General features: G+C 37.9%; 1 protein-coding gene across 1 annotated transcript in view; it reads right to left on the bottom strand.

Moving 5' to 3' along the window:
* CCDC192 (coiled-coil domain containing 192) overlaps window positions 1-25,410 on the bottom strand; it is a 171,269-nt gene that overhangs the window by 124,097 nt on the left and 21,762 nt on the right. The window lies entirely within an intron of this gene.

Below are 25,410 nucleotides of genomic sequence, written 5' to 3'. Positions count from 1 at the left end.
GAAATATTCCTCATAGATAGACTATAGAGAGGTAAGGAAATAATGTTGATTTTATTTATTTTTAATAATAAAGATCTTTCTGTGTAAGAGATGAGACCACATAATTATAGCAGGCAGAGAGATGTCTAGTGCAGTAGTCTCAATACTCATCTTTATTATGTTCCAAGATTGCACTTTATGTGTACAGCTGAATCTGGAATCTGTATTATGGTTTACATAGAGTTCTTGAAACTTAACTCTTGAGGGGCAAAAGCTCTCTAGAAAGAGTAGGAGTTCTGACTCCCTTGAATCTTCACCACATAAATAGCAGGGTGGATGAAACTGGAGGGAAATGCAGGAATTTCTAGTTAAAGTCTGATCAATGGCAGATCTATGCTAAACCATACCCTAAAAAATGTCTAGAGGTGACTGTTTTCTTGTTTGTAGATTCCTCTTGAGGGGGAGTGGTAGTTTGATTGTCCCTAATCCCTTAATTCTCTTGGAAAGCCCTTGCCCTCACTTTCTTTCATTCAAGAAGCTTAATTGTGCTTTTTCTGTATAGCTCAGCAACAATTCTGAAGGAATCCCTGAAAAGGGACACATAATCTTGTATTCATTCCAACTCGCAGTGTATCCTCTGAGGCATAGATTATCTCTAAGTATCTCTTTCATATTACTCCAAGTATTATTGCAAAGCATGCTATCTCATCTTGAAAAGGGCAACAGCATTTAAAGACAATTTACCAAATGGAGAAGCATGAAGAAGTTAGTCTGCCATGGTAATAAGTTGGGCACATCATGTATACTGGCATCTGTCCGTCCATCCATCCATCCACCCACACAGTCATTCGCTTAACAAATGTTTGTTTAGTTGGTTCTGTATGCAACCATTGTGTCATACGCAGGGAATTACTAAAGTGCAACGTGAGGGCCAGAGGGAACACACACGTCATGAACTACGAGCTTTGCCTTTCAGCTTTCAGTGGCCTGGGAGAGCTGCAGTGCTCACATGGGCTCTGGCATACTTCACTTTTGGGTGCCTGATGATTTGAAAATGTCGCCTGGTTTCTCTGAGCACCCTTCCATTTTATTGCATGGTATAGTGTAATGGCTAAAGACACAGACTCTTGCGTCACAGTTGTTGGGTACAAATACCAGTTTGCTACTTGCTCGCTTTGTGATGTGGGCAAGTTGACTGGTCTCTCTGAGCTTGATTTTCCTACCTATAAAAAGGATCGGGGATGGAAAGAATAGTACTTACCTCACGCATTTGTTTTGAGGTTTATATGCGTTTATACAAGGGAGACACTTAGAACAATGCCTGAAATATATGAGATACTCAGTAGCTATTATTATTATTTCTCTACTTCCTCGAGGCTACGATAAGCATTCATATGAGATTTGTCCAAATACTCATTATTTATCAAATTGTAAAACAAAATATCTGAAGACATTACAGCTTCTGTGAGCTAGTTACCCTGAACTGAAGTTGTATTTGGTTTGCTCACTTCCTGAAACCACTGTAGTCTTCAGGGGAAAGGCCTTTGTAAGTCTGTTTTTTCCTCCTCTCAAATATATTCTTTCTCAGTCTGGCCCATTTTGTTTCTATATCCTTACTGACCTGTAATTCATCCAGTCAACATTTGGTTGCCTTTCTTTTAAATCGAACTCCTATTGTTTTTAGCTCTTTATTTATGCACTTAACAGATACTCATTTATTCACTCATTTGTTAAAGAAATATGTTGGCTATTTATTATATGTAAGACTTTGGAGGTAAAAAATGAAGGTGATATTATTGTTTGTATTTTAGAAAACTCATAATTTACTCAGAAAAGCAGACAATTAAAAAACTATTATGTAATATGACTGTTATAGATGAAGAATAATAATATTAATAATGCTTAATATTTACTGGGTGCTTACTACATATCAGACACTTGAGAAGTTTTTGTTTTCATATTTATTTATCTCAGTTCAGCTTCATACCCATTTTGCAGATAATGAAATGCAGTAAATTCAATAATGTTGTATAACTTGCCCAACAACATAACAAATAAATATTTGAACTCAAGCTGAAGTAGTGGACTCTGGGTCTGGTTCCCTAAACCTAAATATGACCCCAGAAGTGGTGCCTGATAATCATGACAATCCCATCCTCTCTCCTGCTGATTGGTTTAGGCCTTGATCCTGAAAATTAAGGAATCAAGGCCTAAACCAATCAAAGTGTGGCTTTTCTCTGGTAGAAGTTAATGTATAAGGAAATGTGACGTAATTGGGACCACTGACTGCGCAGGAGGAAATTTGATGATTTGGAGAAGCACTTTCTCTTATCTACCAGCTATGAATGCTACTGTAGCTATCCTACAAACATCCAGGAAACCAGTTATATAATGAAGCCACATTCTGAATGGACGTGCGGACAACAGAAGAAACCTGGGTCTTGTTGACATTGTTGAGATGTCTTATCAATCAATTTCAAAACATCTCCTACCTTGGGACCTACATTTAGTAAGCTTATAAATTCCCTATTGTTTAGGAGTTGACTTTTCTCTTATTTGCTGCAGTAAGCATTCTAGTGATAAATTGTCCGATTGCAAAATTCCATCATCTTGACCACAAACGAGTGAAGTCTATGGAAAAATAGCAGTAACTAACATTTCCTACATATATGGTGTGGCTACACCATACCACATACAGATATGTATATATCCGTATTCTGTTGCTCAATATCCTATTAGAAGTTTTGTTATCACTATTTTAAAGATTGAGGATCTAGATGCTTTCAGGGGTGAATTGGCTTGCCCACATCTAATAAGCAGGCAATGGTCTGCTTCCAACTCTGGGTTCTATATTATATTCAAACCCTAACTCTAAGGTTGCCTGCAAAGGTCATGTCTTTGATTCACTACCACCACCACCACCCCCGCCCCACCCCAACTATGTGGCTTTCAGTATTCTTTCTCTGTGTGTTTACTTATTTACCTGAAGGAAAAGAATCTTTCTTTTTCCTGAAACCTGAGAACTCTCTCCTGCCATCTTGACTCTTTTGTATATGAATACCAACCCCATCTCTTTTCTGTCCTCTTGAAATGGGTTTCTGTCTGAATATCACTTTGATTCAGATATGTTTATGTCAGGTTCAGCTTAACTATAAGAAACCTTGATGTGGAATCAGTAGATCTGTGTCTTAGGCTTGACCCCACAACCCTCTGATGCTATGACCTATGTACCCATAATAAAATTTTACTGTGGTACCTTGCTATATTTTTACAGGGTAGTTCTTCAGTCATATGTATTCTAACTAGATTGTAGATTTCCCAGAAGAATGAATGGAGAATTCTGTCAAAACTTATCACAAGACACATCATATTGGCCAGGAACAATCTTTGCTAAATTGTTTCATTTTTTTAACTTTTCAAACCATAGGTTTTAATTCTCCTATGTATCATGACCTCACAAAAGCAAGATAAAGGATCTTATTATTTCCTTTTCATCCGTATACACTAGGGCAAGAACTCATAATTTAATGTTGGATTCCATTATATAATGATGAAACTTTATTAGCATAGGACAATTGATACTCCCCTAGCCCATTTGAAAATGACCCATCGAATGAGTCTGATAATCCAAAAGGAACAAAGAGAAAAAATAAAATAAAAACTATGCATTTGAGGTTTTTTTTTTTTTTTCAAAGTACTGAATAAAAGACTATACTCTTGCTGAGTCACAAAATATTAACTGCCATTTTGAATTCAATCCACTGTTTTGATGGGAATTTTAGGACTTTTCAAAACTTAATTTTCAATTCAGGAAGCCCTTAGGAATGCTGCTTAAATTCAAATTCAAATTATGAGATAGAAAACAAGGCATCAAAGTAAGTAAGAGGAAATCCAAGTTAGCAGCTGCAAGATACCACAATTGAATTAAAAAACTTTGGGAACCTTGAACATTGCTTCTTTTTTATTACAATTTTTTCTTTTCTCTTTCTTTTTTCATAAGAACTAGTTGGTTTTACAGAGTTACTGTTTTGAAGGGAGGATAGAAAAAAAAGCTCACTCCAACCTAGTATTCAGGTATTTGCTTACAAAAAGAGTAAAAATGCATCTATTCTTGAAATAATCAATTTTTATGTATCCTAATTAGCCATCTTTGTTGGAACATACGGTTTACATGATGTTGAGAGGTTCATATTCTTTGATTTTTGAAAAGCAGGTGCCCTGTCCCTCTGCCCAAGATTCTAACAATTTTGAAGGAAAGAGATGATTTTAAAAGTATGAGCAGTGACAACTTTTGTATTGTAAATTCGAGGCTGTGTACATCTTCAAAAATTCAACTTTTAATATATACCTCAGCGTTCAATAAAAGATCATCATAAAGATAGTGCAATATAGTTAAAAGTCAAAGATAAATTGTGTCCATTACGTAAGTTTATCGATGCAGTCAGGAAAGGGTACTGATGAATTTTAGAACTGTATTCAGGATAATAGTTAAAACAAAATGACTTGTATTTCAAAGAAAATGGCAGAGTAGGGAGCTCCAGAAAGTGGTCTCTCCACATAACTAATTTTTGAGCTGGCAAGAACTGTCAGAACCAACCATTTCTGAACTCTGGAGTCTAGTAGAACACTTTCAGCATCAAGAGAAGCACTTGATGAAGAAAGAGACTGGCATTCAAGGAAATCTTCATCAGATCACTGGCTAACTGCAGAGACAATGGAACAGGACTTTAGTGACCACACATGACAAGAAATATAGTCTCTGCAAAATTATTTTGGATAAGTAAATAAATGACTATAGTCCTCAGCAAGTAACAGCAGCAATTCTTGGGATGGGAGGAAGAATCTGATTTCCAGAGCCACCACGTTATACTGTTCAAAATGTCTAATTCTCAACGAAAAATTACAGAGTTCACAAAATAAAGTATGGCCCATTTATGAAAAAAAAGAGTGAAATTGATTTAAAAAAACAAAAACAAAAACAACTATCTCTGAGGAAGCCCAGATATTGGACTTTTGGATGAATGCTTTAAATATTTTGAATATATTCAAGGATCTGAAACAAACCATGGGCAAAGAAGTAAAGAAAACTAGGAGAATGTTGTATGAGCAGGTAGGGGATATGAATAAAGGGATAAAAATTATAAAAAGAAACCAAGTAGAAATTCTGGAGGTGGAAAGCAAAACAGTTGAAATGAAAAAATCACTAAAATTCAGTAGCAGACCTTAAGTGGGCAGATGATGGAATCATCAAACTTGAAGATAGGACAACTGAAATTACCCAGTCTGAGAAGCAGGAAAAAAACAAGAACACAGAAATAAACAGAGCCTAAGGGACTTACGGATACTATGGACAACTACCAAGCATACTAATATAGATATTAAAGGAGCAGATAACAAAAAAAGGTAGGGTCCAAAAAAGGAAAAGGGAATAAAAATGGTACATCACAAAAAATCAACATGAAATAAAGCAGCATTGAAGGAGTTGAGTAACAAAAAGATACAAGGTATATAAAAAACAAATAGCAAAGTGGCAGAATAACATCCATCATTTTCAGTAGCACTTTAACAGTAAATGGGTTAGACTCACCAATTAAAAGACAGAGACTAGCAAAATGGACAAAAAAATGTGATTCAACTATATACTTTTTATAAGAGACTTATTTTAGAGTCAAAGAAACAAATAGTGAAAGGATTAAAAATATATATATTCTATGCAAATAGTAGACAAAAGAGAGCTGGAGTGGCTATACTAAAATCAGATAGTATCAGATAGATGCCAAGTCAAATTATTACAAAATACAAGGAAGGATGTCACATATTGATAGAGTAAATTCATCAGAATTATAAACATACGTGCACCAAACAACAGGAACCCCCCAAAATATGAAACAACCATTAACAGAATTTAAGGGATAAATAGGTAGTAATAAACAATCAAAGAGGAGTTAGAGACTTCAGTATCCTGCTTTTAATAATGGATAGAATATCTAGACAGAAGATTAATAAGGAAATAGGCTTGAATAATACTACAACCAACTAGACCTAACAGACACGTACAGGATAATCCACCCAACAACAGCAGATACGCGTATCAGGGAACATTCTCCAGGATAGACTGTATGTAAGGCCATAAAATAATATTCAATATGTTTAAAAGGGCTGAAATTATACAAAGTACCTTTTCCAGTCACAATGGAATGAACCTAGAAACCAATAACAAAAGAATAATTTGGAAATTTGAAAATAAATGGAAATAACACATTCTTTAAAAAAATCAATGGGTCAAACAAGAAATTACAAGAGAAATTACAAAATTTCTTGAGACAAATGAAAATAAAAACACAGCATACCAGTACTTAAAGAATGCTGCAAGGAAACTGCCCAAGGAAAATGTATAGCTGAAAATATCTACATTAAAAAAGAAAAAATATGTCAGATCAACCTAACTTCACACCTTGAATAACATGAAAAGAAGAGCAAACTAAATGCAAATCCAGCAGAAGGAGGGAATAATATACTAAAGCTGACATAAATAAAACAGAATAGGAAAACAATAGAATCAATGAAACCAGAAAGCTGGCTCTTGGCAGTGATCAACAAAGTTGACAAATCTTGAGTTATATTGACTAAAAAAAAAAGAGAAAAGATAAAAATAAAATCAAATGAAAGTAGAAACATTATAAGAGGATTATGAGAGAATACTATGAATAATTGGATGCCAACCAATTGTTATATATTAGTAATATATATATTAGTATTATAATTACTAGATAATTATATTATCTAGATGAAATGAACATATTCCTAGAAAGACAAAAGTTACCAAAACTGATTCAAGAAATTTTGAAAATCTCAATAGATCTACAAGTAAAGAGATGAAATCATTAATCAAAACTTTCCTCAACAAAGTCCACAATCAGGTAGCTTCACTGGTGAATTTACCAAGTATTTCAAGAACAATTAACACTAATCACAAAAACTCATCTAAAAAAATGGAAGAGGAGGTAACATTTCCTAATACAAAATCAGACGAAGATACTAGTTCTAGAAGAAAACTACGGACTAATATGACTTATGAATTAGATGCAAAAATCCTCAACAAAATTCTAACAAATTGGACCTACAGTATATTAAAAAGAGTATACAACACAACCAAGTGGAATTTATCCCAGAGATGCAACATTAAAAAATGTTCAGCATTAAACAGTTCAGCATTAAAAAATAATCAATTACTATAATATACCGCATGAATAGAATGAAGGGGAAATACAACATGATCATCTCAATAGGTGTAGAAAAAATATTTGACAGAATACAGCATGATAGGAACGCTCAGCAAACCAGGAATAGAAGAAAAGTTTTTCAACATGATAAAGGGGTTTAATGAAAACCGCAGTTAACATCATTTTCAATGATGAAAGATGGACAGCTATCTCCCTAAGATCAGGAACAAGACAAGGATGCCTGCTTTCTCCATTGCTTTTCAACCTTGTACTGAGTCCTATCCAGATCAATTAAGCAAGAAAAAGACATTTAAATTGGGGGGAAAAAAAAACCTATCTCTGTATGAAGATGACATGATCCTATATACAGAAAATAACAAACAATCCACAAAATAGCTATTAGAGCTAATAAATGAACTTAATAAATTTTCAGGGTACCAGATAAACACCCCAAAATTAATTTGAGTTGCTATGCATCTGTGTTTCAAAATGTAGATTTTATTATTATTCAGGTATAGTGAGATCAACAGATGAAGAGATGACTGCTTCTGTTTGTTACTCACCATCCCCAAGAGGAGGGGGCGTGTCACATTATGAGGAGCCAAGATTTGGGGGGGGTGGGATGCACATGGGGAATTATAAGGATCAGTCAGGAGGTAGAGGAAACAAGGGAAAAATGTAGATAAGAACATTTGTTGTAGTTACTATGGAAAGGAAGGGGTGAGTCAAGAGAAATAGGTTTAGAATTGTCTAGTTTGAATAACTTCAGTGGGCTCTGGAACATAGAGTTTGTCCCTAGTTGTGTGGTACTTGGACCTGGGATGATTAGGGCAGTGGAAGAGTGATCCTGAGTGTGAAAGCCTGTTAGAGGAGGTTGGGGGGGTGGGGGCTTTGGATTGGTTAGTTTGCACATGAAAATCACTTTCACAGGCAAGTCATTTACTCTCTAGGAATTGGCAAGCATTGGGAGGGCCAATCTCTCCAGGGTCAGCAAGGCCCCAGATGTAAATAAAATCAAATCATCTGAAATACAGAAAATAAAAGGCATGATTAATACAACCAGCAATGAGCAATCCAAAAAGGAAATAAAGAAAACAGTTTCATTTCCAGTAGCATCCAAAAGAATAAATTACCAAGGAGTAAACTTAACCAAGGAGGTGAAAGAGTGATGCACTGAAAACTGTGAAACATGGCTGGGGGATATTAAAGACCTAAATAATTTTTAAAAACCTCATGTTCATGTATTACAAAACTTAATATTGTTAAAATGTCAGTACTCCACAAAGCAAACTACAGGTTCATTGCAGTCCCTATTAAAATTAGAATGACTTTCTTTGAAGAAGTGAAAAAACCAATCCTCAAATTCATACGGCCTTTCAAGGACCCAAAATAGCCAAAACAATCTTGTAAAAGAAGAACAAAGTTTTAAGAGTCACATTTCCCCAATTTCAAAATGTACTTTAAAGCTATAGTAATTAAAAACAGTGTTATACTGGAATAAAGATAGACACACAGATCAAAGGAATAGAGTTGAGAGTTGAGAAAGAAACTCAAACATCTATGGTCAATTGATTTTCAACAAGAGTGTGAAGACCATTTAAAAGGTAAAGAAGAATCTCTTCACAAATGGTGCTGGGACAACTAGATAACCAGGTGCCAAGGAATAAAGTTCTATTCCTGTCTCACCTCCATAAACAAAAATCAACGGGAAACAGTTTTGTAGTACATCAAAGAGTTAAAAATAGAATTACCATATGATCCAGCAGTTCCACTCCTAGGTTTGTACCCAAGAGAAATAAAAGCATACATCCATACAGAAACTTGCATAGAAATGCTCATAGCAGCATTATTCACAATAGCTAAAAGGTGGAAACCAGGTGCCCATTAACAGATGAAAGGGTAAGCAAATTGTGTTGTATTCATACAAGGGAATATTTTTTAGCCATAAAAAGGAATGAACTACTGATACTTGCTATAACTTGAATGAACCTCAAAAACTAATGCTAAGTGAAAGAAGTCAGACACAAAAGACCACATACTGTATGATTCCTTTTGTACTAAAGATCCAGAGTAGGTAAATCCATAGAGAAAGAAAGTATATAAGTGGTTGTCAGGGGATGGATTGAAGGGATTATGGGGAATCATTAATGAGTATGCAGTGTTCTTCTGGGATGAAGAAAAAATGTTGAAACTTGAGAGAGGTGGTGGTTGTGCAATATTGTAAATACACTAAATGATGCTGAATTGCATCTGTTAAAATGGTTAATTGTATGTTATATGAATTTCACCTCCATAAAAATGAAATAAAATGACTTTCAAGTTAGCTCTGAACAGTCAAGGAAATTGTTAGCACCACATCCATTCACTGAACGTTATCAGAAAAAAATAACAAAATTGGATTGGTTTAATTTTACATTAAAGAATTTAAGTCTCAGACAGATACTCAACACTGCCCTGAAATCAAAATATGCTATTTTTCTCCAAGTAAATTGGCTTTCCTCTTCTCTGAGATAACTCTTGGTTACTCTCAAGTCATTCCTCAAGTTTCATTTCATACTCTCCTTCTCTTCAAAATTCTGTCCCCACCTCTCACCCCAAATGACCACCTCATCAATAATTCACTGAGGAAACAGAAGCTGCCAGATGGTCACTCCCTCACCTTCCCACCAGCCAATATATAAACCCTACTGCAGTAGACACTGCTAATCTGTTTCCCAACAGGTGTTTCCCCATTTATCCCTGTTACCAGACACCAGTTTGGATTAGCCAGCAGCCATGTGTTTTGGGGAGCTTGCCTTGTTCAGCCCCTGGAACAAATCACAATGGCTAAGTCAGCCTTGTTGGTCTCATTACCAGAAATTAAAAATCATTTTAGGTATGGGCTTGCAATCTAGTAGAGGCCCCTGGAGCCTGAGGAGAAGGATTTTACCAGATGTATTAAAAAAAAAAAAAAAAAGACATACAGGAGGAAGCATTTATCTTTTTCTCAGGATGTTTTGACTACGAATAATGCTTGGAATTGCTGTGGATGTCTTACAAGTATGACACAGCACTGAGGATGTTAGAGCAAAGAGGGAGGACACCTGTGTTCTTGAGCCATTAAATCATTGAATTAACCAACCTTAAACTGCTACATCTCTGGTCTTACTCTTTTTTTTTTTTTTTTGGTATATATATATATATATATATATATATATATATATATATATATATATTTTATTGAAGTGTAGTCAATTTATTTGTCAATTTCTGGTGTACAGCATAATACCTCAGACATACATGAACATACATATATTTATTTTCATGGAAGTTACTACAAGATATCAAATAGAGTTCCCTGTGCTATACAGCATGAACTTGTTGTTTATCTGTTCTATATAATATCAGTTAGTATCTGCAAATCTCTTAACTTCCAATTTATCCCCTCCCACCCCACTCCCCTTCCCACCCCCAGTAACCACAAGTTTGTTCTCTATGTCTGTGAGTCTGTTTCTGTTTTGCAAATAAGTTCATTTGTTTTTGTTTTTGTTTTTGTTTTTTTTAGATTCCACATAAAAGTGGTAACATGGTATTTTTCTTTCTCTTTCTGGCTTATTTCACTTCTGTAGAATGACAATCTCCAGGTCCATCCATGTTGCTGCAAATGGCATTATTTTATTCTTTTTATGCCTGAGTAGTATTCCATTGTATAAATATACCACAACTTCTTTATCCACTCAACTGTTGATGGACATTTAGGCTGTTTCCATGTCTTGGCTATTGTAAATAGTGCTGCTGTGAACACTGGAGTGCATGTATCTTTTCGAATTCGAATTCCCCCTGGATATACACCCAGGAGTGGGATTGATGAATCATGATAAGTCTATATTTAGTCTTTTGAGGCCTCTCCATACTGTTTTCGATAATGGCTGCACCAAACTACATTCTTACCAGCAGTGTAGGAGGGTTCCCTTTTTTCCACACCCTCTCTAGCTTTTAACATTCAGGGACTTTTTAATGATGATCATTCTGACTGTTGGTCATTTGTATGTCTTCATTGGAGAATTGTTTGTTTAGGTCTTCTGCCCATTTTTGGATTGGGTTGTTTGTTTTTTTCTTATTAAGTTGTATGAGCTGTTTATATATTCTGGAAATTTAGCCCTTGTCAGTCTCATCTTTTGCAGATATTTTCTGCCATTCTGTAGGTTATCTTTTTGTTTTGCTTATTGTTTCTTTTACCATGCCAAGGCTTATAAGTTTAATTAGATCCTATTTGTTTATTTTTGCTTTTATTTCTATTGCCTGAATAGACTGCCATAGGAGAATATTGCTGAGATTTATGTCAGATAATGTTTTGCCTATGTTTTCTTCTAACAGGTTTATCATGTCTTGTCTTATGTTTAAGTCTAAGCCATTTTGAGTTTATGTTTGTGTATGGTGTGAGGGAGTGTTCTAACTTCATTGATTTATATGCAACTGTCCAGTTATCCCAACACCATTTGCTGATGAGACTGTCTTTACTCCATTGTATATTCTTGCCTCCTTTGTCAAAGACTAATTGACCAAAAATTTGTGGATTTATTTCTGGGCTTGCTGTTTTGTTCCATTGATCCATATGTCTGTTTTTGTACCAATACCATGCTGTTTTGATGACTGTAGCTCTGTAGCATTGTGTGAAGTCTGGAAAGGTTATTCCTCCAGCTTCATTCTTTTTCTTCAGTATCGCTTTGGCAATTCTGGGTCTTTTGTAATTCCACATAAATTTTAGGATTGTTTGTTCTAGTTCTGTGAAAAATGTCCTGGATAATTTGATAGGGATTGCATTAAATCTGTAGATTGCTTTGAGAAGTATGGCCATTTTTAACAATACTAATCCTTCCTATCCAAGAACATGGGATATCTTTCCATTTCTTTAAGTCATCTTTAATTTCCTTAGCGTCTCTGGTCTTATTCTTAAGTGAGATGATAGGAGGCCTTAACACATGGCTTTAACTGGGTTTCTGTTTGCTGAAGGAAAAAGCATCTTCACTGATCAAATGGAGAAGGCCTTCTACCAAAGGCCAGCCCTTGGCTTTGAATCTCATCTCCACCAACTGTCAAAAGCCTTGGTCCTATAATTTCTATAACCCCCGCCAATCCATTTCTGCACTATCTATCTCACCCTTTCTTGATGATTCTGTTTAGCAGATAAACACATTATAGTGATTCCCATAAACAAAAACTGTCTGTTGAGCTTCCTCCCACCTCCTTCTCCAATCACCATCCCATTTCTATGCTGCTTTTCCCACTCAAACTTCTTAAAATGATTGCCTACCCACACTGTTGTCACTTCCTCACAATATTCTCACTCTTCTTTTTTAAAGAAAAAAAATTATTGGCTTATGTAACTGAGGAGTAAGAATTAGATGTTTGTCTCACTCACAACTAGATTCCACAAACTCCAAAGAGGTCACAGTATTCTCTCTCTTTTTACCTCAATATCTTGGTGCTGCTCCTGTGTGTTGGCTTCATTATTTCTCAGTGCAGACAAGCTTTCTTTACACATTGGAGAAAATGTTACCTATACCCTTCCAGGGTCAAGTCCTCAATAGTAAGACAATTGTCCTCCAGTAACAAATTAAAAATGACTCTGTCTGCCTCATCTATGTTCACATGGCCACTCCTGGATTGGTCTTTATGGTCAGCAAAATGGGATATAATTGACTGGACCTTGGTCATGTGCCTAAATATCACTCCCTCTAGTCAGGAATACTGTGATTGACAGACACAGGATTATTAAAAGATCAGAACCATAAGGAGTTTTTCTCCAGAAAAGGTGGATGTAAACAGAGGCTACTGAAAGTCCACCCTCTGGGTGTTCAGCACAATTACATCCTTATGCTCAGAAGTAGGTACATTTACCCAAATGCTCCTGCATGACATGATGCATCTATTCTACACCAGTCCAAAAATGCATGGTCCCCTTCCGAGAAGAGAGATCCCAAAGTCATATCATGTTTCTGCAACTGGCTCTGCATTCAAATCTCTAAACTTGGTGCATTCCTCCCTGAATCACATCCATACGAGGCCTCATCATGATATGGCACCTGAAGACAAAATTTAAAATGTTCCTTACCTAAATGTTTAAATACGGAGAAAACAGGACAATCACAGTATAATTCCTCCTTTGAAAAAGAATAAAAGGAAAACCTTTTACACTTGTCATAGGCCGCTGGAAACATCACATTATATTAGAGATAATAAGGCCCGTCCATCCTGGCAGGTGCGGTGGGTGGAGGTTTCTGATCTTCTTGACTGTTTCTGACCTCTGGGAAGCTTCTTTGTCCTTTTCTTTCATGGCCACCATCAAGAAAAAGGCTAGAGGGTTTTCCTTTGATGGGGGTTGTACTGAGTTTGAGCTTCGAGTATGTCACTAATTCCTCTATTTGTCAGGACCATTTTGGTTATGTAACAGGAACCCAGTGCAAATGGTTTAGATTAAAAAGATAATTAATTGGTTCATTTAACTGAGAAGTAGAGCACCCCTAAATTTTGAGTCTCAAAGTAGATTCTCAGAATTCTCTCTCTCTCCCCCTCCCTCCTAACTGCTCTCCTTTTTAGGCTATAGGGGAAAAAAAGTTCCCAGTGTCTGTGTAGAGGGCTACCCTAAATTATTTTTTTCTCCTAATCACTCTTTGGTTGCCTTCTGCCCTCCTCTGCTCCTCTACTTTGCTGAAACTAATCTTGCCCAGGTTACCTATGATTCTCATTTTTCCAAATGCAGTGGATACATTTCTGGTCATCTTATGCAACCTCCCAGTGAAATAGTCCACATTTGAGCACACCATGCCTTGTGAAACACTTTTTCTTCCTGCTTCCAGGACACGATTCTCTGGACTTCTTCATGATTCTTAGTTTCCTTGGCTAGGTTTTCCTTTTCTCCCAGTCTTCTCAATATCAGGATCTGAGAGTCCTGGGTGAACTCATTAGGTGCCATGGTTTAACCCTAGTTGTACACATGTTTATGACTCCCAGTTTTTTCACATACAACCGCGTAGCTTGTTGGATATATACATCCAACCACCTACTTAATATTATCCTTTGAATGTATACTAGGTATCCAAGATTTCATGTACTCAAAATGAACTCCTCATATTCCATACCTTTCCCAGACTTCCCTCTCTTAATAAATGGAACCATCCATCCCTATGTTTAAACCACAAGTATATTTAAAGCTTCTCTTTCACCATCCACCCCATCCATCAGAGTACAATGATTAAAACCACCCCATTAAGTAATGTGAATTTTTATGTTTATCTCTTGTCACTGTTGGTTCTCCTGGATCTTCTCCTCCACAGCCCACACCCATATACACAGCAATTAACATTGTAGAATAGGTTTCCAGTGTCACTCAAAAACAAATTGAGTCTTGGCAACCCTTGTAGAGCTCAGGCTACAGAGAAGAGTGGCTTTATTTAAAAACAAAGACTTCCTTTGTGCTAAATGCTTTGCAGGCTGACTTGGACTAGCACTACAAACTATGAAATTTCTTGGCAATAAATAACCGGGACAAGCACTGTAAAAATGAACTGTCCTACCTGTGGAACGGGCAGGAACCCCTGTGTCTAAAGATACATTTAGGTCCCAGAACTGGATTGGTCTTATTTCAGTTTTACGGCTGAAAACAAACAGCAAATTCCTCATCCTGCCCTATCCTAGACAACAGAGACTTGTACATATTTGTACTTTTAACAAGTTATTTCCAGCCATTTCTAGGTTTATGCACATCTTAAAATAGACATCCAGAGACCTGTAATTTAGAATTATGGTTACCCCCTGTATTAGTTTGCTAGGGCTGCTGTAAATGACTAACACAAGTTGAGTGGCTTAAACATACATTTACTGTCTCACAGTTTTGGTGGCTAGAACTGTGAAATCTAGTGTCAGTAGGGTTGGTTCCTTCTGAGGTTGAGAAGAATCTCTTCAATGCCTCTTCTCTGATTTCTGGTGATTTACTGGTGATCTTTGGCATGCCTTGGCTTCTAGGAACATGACCTTGGTCTCTGCCTTCATCTTCACATGACTTTTTTTGTATGAGTCCAGATTTCCACGTTTATAAGGACACAGCTATATGGGGTTAGGAGCTCACCTTTTTTCAACATGTCCTCATTTTAACTAATTGTATCAGCAAAAATTCTCTTGCCAAATAAAGTCGTGTTCTGAGGTACTGGGAGTTAGAACTTCAACATTTGAATCTGGGAGGGACAAAATTTAACCATGATACCCCCAAATTGGGCTAGGGCAGGGGAAGCAGGAAATACTGAGTAATAAACATTTACCTCTGAGTGAAGATAGAAATATTCACCAAAAAGTCAATTGATAATTGAAATATAAAGGTAGCAGTTCAGGAATTGAGATTCCTAAGATTCTTTTAATCTCCAAAAAAGTCCTCTAGGCCGTATGAATAGACAAAAATACCAGAGAGAAAAGGAACACGTGAAGCAGTTAATCGTTGATTTGGATGTAAAGGTCAAATGCTTAGATGTAAAAGTCAGAAAGTAATAATACCAGGTTCTGAGAAATTAAAGCCAACAACTGAAGGGACCTAGAACCCATCCCTAGGATACAGCCTGTCCCTTTAAGATCTGGCCCTTTCTCAGAGCATTTTTGTGGAACAGGGCACGGATACCCCTGCTGGTAGGACTAACAGGGATCTCTCCACTCTCTTGCTTGGGTGAAATGCATTCTCCTATCCTTGAGTTTCTGTCAAGGGTCGCTCTTTCTCTTCAAATCTCTGTATGTCTGGCTTAGTAGAGGACAGTTGGATTCTCAAACCTGCTCTGTGTTCAGTCTTTCCTATAGCATCTAGGAAACATCTGTGTACTTGTGAAAGAGTAACAGTAGAAAAGGCCAATAAACTGTTACTACTACTGTGTGAGTAGTTTAGACTTGAATATCACCTAAAGGATAGCAGGGACTGTCTGTCACTACACATCCATTCAATAACTGCAAGAGACTTACATTTATACACCTCTAAATTTAATCACTAAATTTTTCCTGAGGCTAGTAAATGAGATCTTCATTCACAAAATACATAGTCATCCAAAAATTAATCCTAGAAACAGCAGGGACTGAAAAATGGGAAGAAGAAAAACCTATTTCTAAGATACAGATTAAAGTTCTGCTATATCAAAGGACTGAAACATTCAAAAGACCTAGGTGAAGAAATCCAAATTACAAAGTATTGAGTTGAGTCCAGAGCATCCTTGGGGTAAATTGAACCTGTAGGGAACCTTCCACAGGAAAAGAATTACCTTTAACATCTAATGATTCAAACAGAAGACAGCTAGGGTGACCATAGATCATCCAGTCACCTGAAATTTGGGATCAGTCTTGAATACCACTTTTCCATTTAATTAATTACAAAATTCATCTCGTAAATATTTCGTCTCTTTCATCTCTTCACTACTAACAGGCATTCATCATTTCTAAACTGGATTTTTGCAAGAGCCTACACACTGATATACCTGACTCTGGTCTCCTGATAAATCTGTTCTTCCCAGGAGCCTTAGAGTTTTTTCTCTGTGTGCAAACCCGAATATCCTTCAAACCCTTTAATGTCTCCCCACTGCCTGTAGGTCAAGTCCATTTGTTATACTAGAAAGAGCATGAGCTTTGACATCAAAGAGATAAACGGATGAATCCTAACTTGATTTAAGACTCAGAGAAGTCACTGTCTGCAAATCTGTTCCACGGAACATGTGGTATAATGGGAGATACAGACAAATAGACAATTACTGTTGGTGGAGGTGGGGTGGCAAAATGGGAGAAGGATTATGAGAGCACTGAGGAAGGATGTGTAACTCAAATTTGAAAGAGGAAGCAAAACATTTTGGAGTATGTGGCATCTGATTGAAGATCGGAAAGGAGTTTGTTGGGATTTGTTGCATCATGGGAAAGTGGGTGAGAAGAGGTGGTGGGAACAGCAAAGCAATTCGAGGCAGAAGCAGAGGGAGAGGGATACATTAATTAAAACTTGGTTCTAAGGAACACAGCGTTTGTTTTTTGGTTGTAGTGGAGAAGAGTAAGAGACAATATAGTATCTTGTAGAAATTGAAAGTGGTGTAATAGTAGTATGTGGAGGGTGGTGTAAGGTAAAACTGGAGAAACAAGTAGGAGGTTAGACCACAAAAGATTGTAAAATCTGTTAAGAAGTATAGATGTCATTCTGACAGTTAAAGGGAGCTAATTTAGGATTTAAGCAAGGAGAAATATGAGGTGTGCATTGTAGAACCTTTACTGTGGCTGTAGTGTTGAGGAGCCATTAAACAAGCCATTAAATATAATGAAAGTAAAGTAGGGAGAAGTTTCTGCAGTTGGTGGCCTGGACAAGGACAGTAGTGGTGGAGATAAGGAAGATGGATTGAGGAACTTTAAATGAGAGGCATCATTCGTAGTACTTAACAATTGATTGGATGTGTGGGGTGAAGAAGAGAGAAGAATCAAAGCATCACAGATTTCTGATATGAGCCACAGGGTGGCTGGTGGCACACATCCCTGCCCTAGGGGATGTGGGAGAAGGAACAGATTTGGGTTAGGAAGCTAATGGCTAGGTAGAGCTGAGTTGTGAGAACCTTGGTGGAGCTATTCAGGAGGTAGGTAGGTATTTCAGGTCTTGGGTCAGGAGGAAGATCAGGACTAATGATGATGAAGACTTATTTCTTCTTGGTAGATTGTGTGCTTTAAAGGCAGGCCACCAAGAAAGAAGGTATAGGAATAGCAGACAAGAGGGCCACAATCTCACAAAAGAACTTTCATCCTTTATAAAACGGGAATACAAATTTTAGGGCCGGTGGGAGCTAACACGTATGGGAGGACCCAGCAGAATGCTTAGCTCACAGCAAGGACTCAATAAATACTTCACTGAAGGAATAAATGAGTAATTGAACAAGAACATATACCTAATCTACTAATTTCCTTGTAGAGATTAAGCAAAGTGAAAGTGAGTTTGCCATCTCAGAGAAAATCTTACGAAGAAAATGCAGGTTATGCCCAGGCAAAAGGACACCTGCTTTTATCAGCAGAACCAAGACTTAAAAGGGGCAAGACATTTTGCTTTTTCTTAGACAAGAAAAGTCACATTTATTAGTACCCGGTCAGCTATTTGAAACTGACCTCTGTTTGATCTTGACATTTACAAGCAAAAGGAAGTCTTTAGTTATGCAACAGGCCAGAAGTCCACACATCCCGTCTATAACAACAGTAACAACAGAAGCCCATTTGTCACTGTGCTTGACTCTATTCAGAATAACACATCTCACCAGTTTGTGTTTTTTCCTTTTTCTGAGATTCCCAGTTGATGCCTAACAATCCAGTAAGAGGGTTAAAATTGACATCTGCTTAGATAGGAGTGTGTGTAGGGTGTGTGTGTGTGTGTGTGTGAGAGAGAGAGAGAGAGAGAGAGAACAGGGACTCTTCTGTTATATAAAATAAACCAGAACCAAATTATTTAACAAAAATCTCAATTACTAGGTTTCATGGTGATTAGGGAACACATTCTAAGTCAAACAAGCTGCTTGTGATTTTGTGGCATGAAAGTAGACTTCCAAATAGATCGGAAAACAAAAACTCATTCACAAAAACTCATGATTTCAGATTGGCATATCAAGCATAATTTCTGAGCATTTGCAGAAATGAATACTCCTACCAAGGGCACATTACTTATTTCAAATAAACTTGCCATCAAGGGATCCACTGTTGCATTTAAACAATGGAAAAAAAGAACCAGAGCATTTTTGGGGGCAATCTCAGTATGCAGCAAATCACTTTTAGCCACTCATACGCATGTTCAGCATCTAAAGTTTTGCTGGGTATCTATTTCTTTCTATTCTTAAACTTTAAATTTAAATTGAACGCTAAGAGGCAAATAATGGGATCTTATTTTAGAGCCTTAGGTATAAAGCAATGAATAAATTTTGATTATTAGAGTCAAACAGACTAGTCTTTTGTCTTTGTTTGCTTACTATGCTAAGTGCTAAAGGTAAAAGATCAGTTAGTAGATACATTTAATCCCTAACAACTATTGCATACACCAGAGAGGTTCACCATAGGTCTCACACTAAAAAAGGGTATTGGTAAAGGACTCAGAAGAATCAATTTAAGTTCCAGCTCAAAAAGTCACCTGCGATTTACAACCAGGATTATCTGCTAAAAATCACACCTTTAGAGTGCCATGGAATTGAATTGAGAATCCATAGAATCATGAATCTATGAATAATTTTTGACAAGCTTGTCAAGACCAGTGGGGAAAGAATCATATCTTCAACAAACAGTGCTGGGAAAACTGGATCTCCACATGCAGAAGAACATAGAAGTTACCAGGACAAAGCAGTGTGTGTAACAGTATGGCCGAGGGGTTGGTTAAGCTAAAAGGATATTTGCTAACCTAATACCCATTCTCCCTTTCTTAATAAAAGAGTCCTCATGCTCCTGGGGTGGCAGTGTGTCCAGCTAAAAATCCATTATTTCTTAGTGTAATTTCTTAACCTCCATGAAAATAGCAGTGGTCAGGTGTATGTAGGAATTCATTTTATTGGAGAAAAGCTCTTAAAAGAGGCTGCTCAGCTGGCAGTGATCCATCCCTGTTTTGCATTTGCCTTTGCATTTGCCTTTTCTTTCTCCATGTTGTGAACTTGGACACCCGCATTACTGCACCCCCTTCTACGCTTTGTCTCTGTTAGTGCTTCTGCTATTTTTTAAGATGGAGGAGAACCTTAGAGAGATCCCAGGGGAGAAAAATAGAATGACTGCGGCTGCAGGTGCATCTTGGACCGTGAGGATGGAAGCCATGTTTGTGAATGTGTGGGAGACCAAGCCCAGAACCAAGCCTGTCCTGGGCTGCCTGTGTCCAGACTTACTTTGTATGAGTGAAAAATAGACTTATTTATTTTTTTTTCCTACTTGTTTAGGCCACTCTTACTTGGGTTGTTTGTTTTATGTACCCAAGACTAATCCTGACTAATTAACTTCGTTCCTGTGCAGCTGAAGGGCACAGAGCAAGGGTGAAAATTCTTTAGGTTTGGGTTAGGGCTGGAACTTCACTTCAGCTTAGAGGGGGAACTTTTTAGAAATGCAGATCTTGAGGTGGGACCCCAACCCAGGTCTACTGAATGGGAAATTCTGGGGGTGGGACCCAGCAGTCTAACAAGCCCTCCAGGTTCCAGTTTGGGGACCAACTAAGTTCTTGTTCAGTGCTGCTTAACTAGGAAACTTCTTTTAAATGGCTTTGACTTGTGATCACATGTTCTAAAGAACAGGGTCTTTGAATTTTAAAAATACTTAGGTCCTATTATCAGCCTCACCTTGGGAAGATGACTTAATGCTTATAAGTCTCCTTTTCCTTATGGGGCTTTTAATAATAGTGCCCCTCATAGGGTTCTTGTGTGGATACAGTGAAATGTCTATCAGTCTAAACATAGTACCTGGAATACTATAGGTGCTTAATAACTATTTGTTTCTCCACTCATGGCCTATACATTGTAGGGCTCTGGTACCAGAGATGTACTTCTATAGGATGTGAACTTAGACACCCCCATCACTGCAGCCTTTTTCATGATTTGTTTCCATTATTGCTTCTGCTATTTTTTAACATGAAGGAGAACCTCAAACAGAAAGATCCCAGAGGAAAGAAGAAAGGGAAAGGAATTGTCTTTGAATATATAACATAATCGGTCAAGTTTAGTAAAGAGTGAGGATACTGGAAGCCCCTGTTACTAGTTTTATTTTGGGCCTCTGGAATCGCTCTCATCTGATAAGGGAAAAACTGTCTAACTGGCATGTGAGCTATTAAGAAGAAGTAAGAAAAAGGCTCTCCCACGTGCTTTTTCTGAAATTTGTGGAATAAAACTACCATGTCCTTCTCCATGAAATTCCTCTGCGTTTTGAGGGTTACCAATAAATCTCTCTTTATGAAAACAAAAGAGGCAAAATTATATTGCTACTCCAAAAGATTATGAAGGATCCTTTGCTGTGTCTTGTCTATGCCTTATTCCTACCTGGAAAAAACAATAGTTAGGGGGAAAAAAGGTCATTTTCCTCACCAAGTTTCCCACCTCCTCGGTCTTGCTTCAAATCAGGTTATTTCTTTCCCAGCTAGGTTTTAGACCATACTTAATACACAGCTAATATTTTGCTAGATATGGTGTCCAAAAAATGCCTGAAGCTAATTCGACTACATAATTATTACTAGATTCACCTCCTTGGTGAAAAAATGATCACAGATTTCCCCTCACTTCCCAGTTTCTTCCCCCTCAAACTTCTGAAAGACCAAATACCAGCACTGCCCATTCCGCTCCCAGTCTGGGCAAAATCAGAGAGTGGGTAGAAACAGACAGAAGACTTCAGAGATGAAGCAGAAAGAATGAATGTTAAAGTACTAAAGTGTCTTTACCAAGCCAAGGACTGAGAAAGGAGAGAAGAGGAAGCTGGGTAGGGAAGAAGCCAAGCAGCATAAGGAAGCCGGGGTGGCGGGGGGCTTTTCCTGCTCAAAGACTAGAAGGTTATGTTGCAACTGGGTGTCTTTCAAACACTTTGAGAGATCCCAGTTAAAAGTGAAACTTCTTAAACCTGTACAGACACACAGACACACACACACATGCACTAGCCCATGACACGTGACTCAGAGAACCCCTCAGTTCTGAGTACTAGAAGGAGCAGAGATAACTGAACAGTTTTTGAGAAACTGCTGAGAGCCTGGTACACTTAATTTGATCCTCATAACAGCCCTATGAAACCAGTGTGTTTATCCCCTTCTAGATAAGACAGCTGTGTCTCAGAGAGGCTGAGTGAGTTGCTCAAGGTCATAAAGCTAGCAAGCAGTGGGGCAAGAGCCTGCACTCTCCTGGGTCTGCTGCTGGGAGCGGGGAACCAGAAGCCAGTGATGAATGAGAGACATGGGCCAACACTGTTGCCAGAGAAAGTGCCTCAGAAACTGGCCTGCTGTGGCCCTCTGCCCTGGGGGAATCTCTGGATCTGTGCTCCAGTGTGACACTGGGTTTTCCTGGCACTTTCTTAGCGCACGCGCGCACACACACACACACACACAGCTGTGGAATTCGAGCACAAAAGTGTAGGATCCCTTTGCTGGTGTTAAGTGGTAAACTGCAGCTTACCAGAGCCCCTTTCTTTGTCCCTCCTGTGTGCGCTGGGGATAGAAGCCAGCACACAGTCTAAAACTGCGTTTTATGAGTTTCTCCTGAAACCTTTTTACTTCTTACCACTTTTCTTTCTTTCCTGCTCTTCCTCCTAGTCCTCTTTCAACTACCTAATTTTCTAGGCATTCTCTTCCACTGATCTTAACCTATGGGAAATATAATCAATTATTTTCTTTAGGAAAACTTAGCAATATTTTGAATTATTTACCATTACTCTCTAGGACAAGAGTTGGAGTCTCATGATCCTTTCCCTCTCTGGCCAGTTGCTTTGCTGCGCACTTACTTCTTACAACTGTGAACAGGCCAGATTAAAAGTCTTAATTGTAAATTACCCTGATCTCATATTTCTTTTATTTTGATACTAGTGACACGACTACAGAGAAAGAAAGAGTAATTGTTAACTAGGGGGAGGCCAACAAAGAACTCTGTTTACTGTGTGACCTCACAGAGGAAGTGCCACCCTCTCCTGATTTCCTCACTGTTCTAATTTCTCCTTTTTCCTGGTGACTCATCAGAGACCTTGCTGGAAGGGATCCTGGAAAGGTTCAGTTTAAGTAAACTGAGGCCCGGGACCAACAGATGCTTAGTGTAGATGAGCCCCTGGGCATCTCTCTTGAGTTCATTCCATGTGCAGCTCTAAGAGGCAAAGCCAGGAGGTAAGAATTTGGCTAACATCGAGATTTACCCTTTTCTCAAAGACTGGTTACCATACCATGACCTTCTACCCCTGAGTTCCAGCCCAAATCTTTGTCCTCGACATTTCCTCTGCTCTCCCCACTCGTTTCTAGCCCACCTGGCTGGTGGCCAACCACAGTGCTGACAAAGTGATTGGGATTTCCAGTGTACACCAGCTAGCATTCCCCCCACCTTTGTGACAAATCCTAATCAGTGGTATTTAGAAGAAGCCTTAGCATATGTACATGTATACCAGAGAAAGTATTCCTTCACACACACACACACACACACACACACACACACATACACACAAATGGTCTGTAACAGTAAAGTTTTTTTTTTTTTTGCAACCACTAAGTGGCACAGCCTGGTAAGGAAGACAGTGGCACCCAGTGGACAAACGTTTGATTGTCTGAGACAGGTGCTCCACTCTGAAATATCTCATCTCTTAGTCTTCAGAAAGGTCATGTGCTCCCTGTATAGTTCCCTATCTTTCTGTTATCATGTTTTTGTTTTTGTTTTTTTTAAACATCTACTAGATTTAAAAGCAGAATGGGGAGGGGAATGTTCTTACAGTTTTTCTCTCTTGAAGAATAAGACTGAACTGAAATAGTAGAGATGGCAAAAATTTCAGGATTAAATCCTTTGAGAACAGTGTCTGTGTGTGATTAACCTGTTTCAACAGTAACGGTGGAGACTAAGCCAAATCGAACAAAATACTCAGTTAAAAACTTAATATTGAAAATGCCGTTAATGTGCTTTAAAAAAAAAACACATTAAATTCTCCTTTTCCTCATGCCTTTGCCAACTTCCAATTAAATTCACGTGGCTATGCAAATTTGGCAACTGCAGAGGCAAGACTTCAGGAAAATAACGCACACAGACCCTGCAACTTAATGCTTTCTGCAGTCTGTCTGGGAGCTGTACAAACACCCATTCTCACTCTCCAGCTCTTAGAGTATTTCTTCTGGTCATGAGCTACTTGGGTAGAAAAGCTTTACTTATCTTTCTTCCCCAAACACCTAACTAGCATCTTACTCATGGTAGTTACAAAGAAGTTGAGTGAAATCCAGTTTCCATTTTCTATAATTAATCTGCTAAATGCTGAAAAAAAAGTATCTCATTGTTTGATGTTACATAAAGGGATCATCCAGTTAAGAATCTTAAATATTAAGGGCTTTTTGCATTGGATAAAAATATTTTCTAAAGAACAAAGGGGATGAATAACTTTATGGGGGAATTGAATTTTATTGATTTAAAGCATTAAAATCAGTACAGGCATTCAGTTACAATACAAACATATATCTTCTTAGTGCAATCTTAATACGAGCAAGTGTGCCCTCTTTTAGTTAGCTATTCAAAATTTCTTCCAGGTTTGCAGGCTCTGAAATTCTTAGTTTTAATGCTTTGAAATCATACTTCATGTTCATCTTTACATTCTTTGTAATTCATAATTTTGCCACAGCCTGAAGCTTGTCTTTTATTTGTTTTAGAGTAAAGACCAGCTGGTAAGCTAGGGTTATTGCATGCGGATAGATGGAAACTCTCTCCTATGAGTCTGGGCCTAGGGCAACATCCTTTGATTAACTGACCTATGGCCCCGGGCGACTGCTTGCATCTCTCACGTCTAGGCAATCAGCAGTAAACACATCCCAAAGTACGAGATGCACTTTGTTTTGTACAACTGAAAAAGAAATGGAGGCTGTTTGTGTGTGTACCCTACATTACGTGTTAATTGTACTTCTTTTTCTTGTAACACAAACATCTCCCCACCCTGGTTTCTGTAAACATTCGTATAAAATCCTGATGCAGTCAAATTTTGTTCTATAGGCCTATGTTATTAAAAAAAAAAAAACCCTCAAAATCCTTGTTTAAAAGTTTGTAAAAATATATTAGTCAAATGTCTGAATCCATGATAGATCAGTAAACATTTGTAACATTTCAGGGCCTCTGTCCTTTTTCCTCCACTGACTGCTAGCAACAGTGAGCACTGGTGCCCTGGGCTATAGGAGGACCCAGACTTCCAGTAGCTTTGCTCTCTGCCAAGCCCCGTTGCCTGTGGGGAAGGGCAGCAGTAACAGTGGGATCTGCATCAGGCACTATACTGTTTGCCAAGTGTAATCATGCTGAGAAATGGTCTGCGCTTTACTGATATCCACACTCCGTGTCTGAAATCAGAGAGCTCGTGTGTATGCACATGACCTGTAAAGCAACCTGACTGCCCAGAAGAGGCTACTCTCCCACCTGTGACCTGCTTTGCTTCTGTGAGTTTCAAAACCCAAGAGCTAAGTATTGGGTTTTGAAACTCTTTTCACCTAATTTGAGAAAGTTGCTCCTGTATGGTTCCTCTAGGTTTTATTTTA

Source organism: Camelus bactrianus, chromosome 3, assembly GCF_048773025.1.
Source record: "Camelus bactrianus isolate YW-2024 breed Bactrian camel chromosome 3, ASM4877302v1, whole genome shotgun sequence".
In the NCBI taxonomy this organism is placed as follows: Eukaryota; Metazoa; Chordata; class Mammalia; order Artiodactyla; family Camelidae; genus Camelus; species Camelus bactrianus.
This window is presented reverse-complemented; position numbering and strand designations above follow the sequence as displayed.